The sequence below is a fragment of the Procambarus clarkii genome, chromosome 42 (assembly GCF_040958095.1).
Source record: "Procambarus clarkii isolate CNS0578487 chromosome 42, FALCON_Pclarkii_2.0, whole genome shotgun sequence".
Taxonomy (NCBI): Eukaryota; Metazoa; Arthropoda; class Malacostraca; order Decapoda; family Cambaridae; genus Procambarus; species Procambarus clarkii.
The window spans coordinates 11,191,380-11,198,259 of record NC_091191.1 but is presented as its reverse complement, the minus strand read 5'-3'; positions in this window follow the sequence as shown (position 1 = coordinate 11,198,259).

The following is a 6,880-nucleotide window of genomic DNA, read 5'->3' as shown; positions in this document are numbered from 1 at the left end:
CACGGAAGATTATACGTCGCCAACGAGGACACGGAAACGTCAGAAAAGGACCAAGACTGAGGTTCACCTGGTGGTGGAGGAGGGGGGGAGGGGGGTGTATGAGAGAGTTGGGGGGTGGGGGGGGTGTTGCCATGGTAACGTGGCCTGGCTGCCAGCCCGTGTTGACATGAGCGGGATGAGTTGCCAGGTCGGTGGGTGAGTGCACAAGGCCCCGGCCAGTCAGCCCTGCCGTCATAGTTTCTAATTTGCGCTTGTGTTGGAGTAGTCCCATGTTCTCTATCTGTTCTCCCACCACCACTTCTGCCTCATTTTAACATATAAATTTCAAAAGGAAAAAAGGGGTTTCCCAAAAATATATTCCAACTAAATAAATTAGGTTCCATTCTATAAATATATAAATATAAGAACAAGGTAACTGCAGAAGGCTTATTGGCCCATACGAAGCAGCTCCTATCTAACTATAACCACCCAATCCCACTCATAAACATGTCCAACCCACGCTTGAAACAATCGAGGGCTGATTTCGAGGAATATGATTTCCCTTTGTATCTTTTTGTAAATGTTTTCACAGTTCATACTAGAAGTGGGCAGCGCAGCATCTCCAGGAGAAACCCGACGCGCCCTCTACCCCCCTTCCCCCCGGACGCTGTGATATTCCCCGGGTACACAGAACTGGCTTTACCAAGAACACTGTAGCAGCTTCCCCTTCACCTGGCCGTCCCCGGGACCTGCTCCCTCCCTCCTGGGGCCCGGGCGACCTAGAGACTCCACCGGGGCGCAGTGATGCCACATTGGGCTACAAGTAGCGAATTGGGCTACTTTTGAGAGCCCGCGCTCCCAAATTGTGTATTTCGCTAATTGCTACTTTTTGGGCTAATTTAAAAGCAAAATGTGCTAATTTGGGCTATTAATGTTAAGAATGTACGATTGCGAGTTACATGAAAGTAACTAAGCTATAAATAATTGTAATTAATAATAATTGTAAATATTAATACTAAATAATATTGTTTAATACTTAATCATATTATTTAATAAATTAGTCCCAATTCAATGCAGAGTTTTCTTCCAAGCACAGAAACTTGTAAATATAAATACAAAATTATAGATAGATCGATAAATAAATAGACAACTTTCAAATATTGCACCAAGTAATGGCGAGAGGAAAAAAACTAGATAGTATACATTACATTTGAAATTAATAATGGATGAATGGTAATAAATTGATGTATGTTTGTATGTATAACAGACAAAGTCCATTTAATGGCAGAATTTAGCCATTTTGTGTAAAAACTTTTATATCTCATATTATTAATTATAAGCGATCGAAAAAAGTCATAGTTTGTATATACAAGAGATGAAAGAGAGAGCCATGAGCTAGAGCGATGTGCTGAGTCCATAAGGAGGCCGAGCTTCCAGAAATACCTTCCTGTGATTGGCTGTTGCGGGGAATACCAACACTCTTTTATGAATAAAATTTTTACTAAGAAATAGGTCCTTGTGCACAACAACAAGGTTGTTGTGAAAAAGAACAACAATTTCTGTTTTGCACCTGACAGAAATCTCCATCTAACTGAATAATTTACTCGAATAAGAGGGCAGAACAGCGTATCATTATTTGTGTCAAGGCAACCCCCAATAATAACATCACAAGTTAGGTAGCCAATCCATTTTTATATAACATCTGTTATAGCCTGCAGTATTTAATTATCACTTTATTAACACTTTAAATAATTAACACTTCACTGTTTTGGGTAAATTAAAGTTAAAGCAGAATTCCATAAGCAGGACTGGTGGGCTGAACTAAAATGATTTACTAAGTGGATGGCACCTATAGCTGATCCCTTCCTGTGATTGGCTGTTGTGTGAATGTCAACAAAGAGTTTCTACCAATGATATGCCATTTATTATGCACCCCATACCCACTGTGGGCGGAGCTTGGAACCTCCTACCCGAGCACAACAACCCACCTAATGGGTTGCTGTTTGGCTATTTATAGTGCGTTGGAAAAAATAGAGATGGCGTTAGTTGTATTTTGTGGGGTAATTTGTTATAAGTGTAATTTGATGTCAATAGATGGCGTAAGCTGTATCTTATGGCTACTATTGACCAGCCAGATGATAGTGTTCTCTTCTGCCGACAGATGGCATCAACTGTATCATTATTATTTTAATAATATTATTACATTAATAATAATGTATTATTATTACTTTAAACACTGATCTATACGTCTGGTAGCTTATAACAAGGTTTTATACCGTGCTGGTATTAGGTAACTAGAATTCTGCAATTACTTTTTTTATCTACTGTTGAGGATATGTAAGACAAATGTAAGGTTTTGAGGCTAAATAACGAAGATAGTTACAAGATACGAGCCAGATGGTGTTGAGATTGCAAAAGGGATTATGATAAGAACTTAAGCCAAAAAATCAATGCATAAATGTTCGCAAATATGAGGCTGGGATTTATTTCTCGAAAAGTTAGCAATAAAATACGCTTTCTAGTTCTTTATTTTTAAAAGTAAGATCAGGGATTCTGTCTAACGAAGTTGCAAGCTAAAACACCGTTATCCTATAATGTTCATCTGTAGCTTGACCCTAAATACTCGTTTATTAAGCGAACTTATCGTTAGAGTTCAAAAGGAATTAACTTTGTTGAAGGCAGAGTTTCCAACAAATACCTTCCTGTGATTGGCTGTTGCCGGGGATGCCAATGCTTATATGAATAAAATGCAAAATAAGAAATACGTCCTTTTGCTCAATAACCTTGTTGTTGTACAAAAGAACAACAATTTCTGTTTTATACAAGACAGAAATTTCCATCTAACTGAATAATGTAGCCCAATAAGAGGACGGAGGCATTGTATCCCCGATATTATTTGTGTGAGGCAACTCCCACTGATGACGTCACAAGCTAGGTAGCCAGCCCATGTTTCTGTAACACTAGTTACATCCTGCAGTATTTAATTATCACTATATTAATAATTTTAAATACTTAACATTTCACTTTTTAGGTAGATTAAAGTTGAAGCAGAATGTCATAAGCAAGGATGGTGTGCTGAATAAAGATGATTTATTAAGTGGATGGAGCCTTTAGCTGATCCCTTCCTGTGATTGGCTGTTGTGTGAATGTCAACAAAGACCCCATACCACTTGTGGGCGGAGCTTGGAACCTCCTACCCGAGCACAACAACCCGCCTTATGGGTTGCTGTTTGGCTATTTATAGTGCGTTGGAAAAAAACTAGATGGCGTTAGTTGTATTTTGTGGGGTAATTTGTTATAAGTGTAATTTGATGTCAACAGATGGCGTAAGCTGTATCTTATGGCCACTTTTGACCAGCCAGTTGATAGTGTTCTCTTATGCCGACAGATGGCATCAGCTGTATCATTATTACTTCCGAATTCCCTTTAAACACTGATCTACAAATCCCTTGGCTTATGATAAGGTTTTATACCATTTATTATAAGTATTAGATAACTGGAGTTCCGCAATTACTTTTATTTATCAACTGTTCAGGATATCATCATATAATGTCTGGTTAGGACGTACTGCTCTCGATTGATGAAGATTAAGCCACCCAAGAGGCGGCACGGGCATGAATAGCCCGTAAATACTGCTCTCGTAATATTATTCAGAGGGGTGGGGGAACTATCAAGTGAAAGCGCCATTACGACTATATAGCACTCGGAAGGGGTCAGGATGCAGATTTGGGTTGGAACGTGGGAAAGGAATGGTGCCCAACCTCTTGGGCGGTCGGGGATTGAACGCGGACCTGTAGGAAACGAGACCGTCGCTCTACCGTCCACCCCAAGTGGTTAAGCGTAATATTATTAAAACAACACTTTATGCATATAATAACAGCATTTTACACTAAAAATACTTGGATATATCGAAATTTGGTAGTGAATTCCAATCTAGGAATCTCCTATGACTAAACTGTACTTTTTAATCATTTTTATGTACTTACTACTTATTATTAAATTATTAAGTACTTACTATAATAATTAAATATATTATTTTATTTAAATGATAAAATAATAGGTAATAATAAATCATTGTGTAGGGGGACAGGCAGCCAGTGTGTATATATACATGTTAGGCTTATACCAAGGTGCCACAAAGGTGCCAAATTAAAGACTGGGAGCTGCCGGGGCGGGCCCAAGGGCTGCTGGCGGCCCTGATGGCCAGGCTGAACTTCCGCGCCCTTATAATCACCATTGTTTAATAATCTTCACAGGGAGAAACAACTGTAAATATAGGAATAGTTTATTACAACATACACGGTAAAGAAAACAGCTCGGAAACTAAGGAAATAAAGCTGCCGAAAAACATTAAAGTCAATTTCAAGTTCAAGTATGTTTATTGTCGGTTCGTTCATGCTAGGCTTGCAGTTACACAACTGGTCGGGGTTCGGGGTGCACAATAAACCACCACTCACTGGCTGAATAGGGGATGCTTAATGAACTATCCACCTCTGGCGGCAAAAAAAAAAAAAAAAATATATATATATATATATATATATATATATATATATATATATATATATATATATATATATATATATATATATATATATATATATATATATATATATATATATATATATATATATATATATATATATATATATATATATATATATATATATAACTGAAAACTCACACCCCAGAAGTGACTCGAACCCATACTCCCAGAAGCAACGCAACTGGTATGTACAAGACGCCTTAATCCACTTGACCATCACGACCGGACATAATGAGGTGATAGCCGAGGCTATTTGAACCACCCCACCGCCGGCACTCGGATAGTTATCTTGGGCATAGCATTTTACCAAATCACCTCATTCTTAGGGGCACACGTGAGGAACACAAATGCGAACAAGCCAGAATGGTCCCCTGGACAATATGCAACTGAAAACTCACACCCCAGAAGTGACTCGAACCCATACTCCCAGAAGCAACGCAACTGGTATGTACAAGACGCCTTAATCCACTTGACCATCACGACCGGACATAATGAGGTGATAGCCGAGGCTATTTGAACCACCCCACCGCCGGCACTCGGATAGTTATCTTGGGCATAGCATTTTACCAAATCACCTCATTCTTAGGGGCACACGTGAGGAACACAAATGCGAACAAGCCAGAATGGTCCCCTGGACAATATGCAACTGAAAACTCACACCCCAGAAGTGACTCGAACCCATACTCCCAGAAGCAACGCAACTGGTATGTGGTGTGAGTTTTCAGTTGCATATTGTCCAGGGGACCATTCTGGCTTGTTCGCATTTGTGTTCCTCACGTGTGCCCCTAAGAATGAGGTGATTTGGTAAAATGCTATGCCCAAGATAACTATCCGAGTGCCGGCGGTGGGGTGGTTCAAATAGCCTCGGCTATCACCTCATTATGTCCGGTCGTGATGGTCAAGTGGATTAAGGCGTCTTGTACATACCAGTTGCGTTGCTTCTGGGAGTATGGGTTCGAGTCACTTCTGGGGTGTGAGTTTTCAGTTGCATATTGTCCAGGGGACCATTCTGGCTTGTTCGCATATATATATATATATATATATATATATATATATATATATATATATATATATATATATATATATTATGTGTGTGTGTGTATGTGCAGAAATAATATTAATAAAACAATTACCTTCGTGTAGTGTACTCTATATATCCAAATATATTACTTTGAAACCCACATTATTCACTAAAAAAAATTGGGCTACTCTAATTACAAATTCGCTACTTTTAGACCGTCAGCTCGCTACTTTCAGCAATTTAGATCTGGCAACCCTGCCGGGGCGTCCCAACTCCAGTGTCCGGATATGCTCTGCTGACGACTGCCGCTTCCCCTTCTACGTCACACTATTCTAAATACATACATGGACTTCTTGCGCGTGACGTCACGCCTCCGCGTGTTATGTATACACATTAGGGTGGGTGTTAGGAGGAGGGGGGGGGTCTATATATGATGTCAACAGCATCAACTGTGAATACTGAGTTGTACCAGTGGTCACAGTATTAAGAGTTACATCACATCAGTGCTTGAATCGAACCATGCATATCAGTCATTTGGTTAAGGTCATGAAGACTGCTATATCAACAATATTTTATAGATTCAATATTGGTAATATTAGCTCTGAGGCAGTCTTTTTTTAGTTTCATTTGTATTGTTAGACCTAGGGATGCCTAGGACTATCCCTAGGAAAGATCCCTAGACCTAAGGATGCCTAGGTCTATCCATAGGAAAGATCCCTAGATCTAGGGATGCCTAGGTCTATCCCTAGGAAAGATCCCTAGACCTAGGGATGCCTAGGTGTTTTAGTTCTGTTGGTAATTATTGGTGTTTTAGTCACGTGCCCTTTGAACATAGGTCGTAGTCAAAGAAAGACCTGTTCGAGAGAAGTTCTTATGGGATAAGTTGTGAGTCGTGTGTAAAGCACCAATATGTCTTTCAAAACAAAAGTCAAACTCCCTGTTTGTGAATGAAAACCACTTTACACATGACTCACAATTGTTTATGCTTGAGCTTTACACGAACAATGCTTCGCTGACGTCCTATGTTCGAATCACACCTCGGTAAAAAAAAATCAGCCCGTCCTCTAAACAAAGACCCAAAGTCCATACATTGTCAGTTAGGTGGCGTCCAATAACAGTATTTACAGTGCCCATATCAGTGTACTCCTTGATCAAGACTCCACAACCTGCCTTCTCATCCCAAGCTACTGACCCATAACAATATATATGTAGGGTGTTTTCTGTAGGTAATTTTCTAATAATACAATCGTATGTTGCCCTCAGCTCTCCTATTTCATACATACTTTTTTTCTTTTGCAAGGGAATAATTACTACATCTACATTACAATCTTCCCATG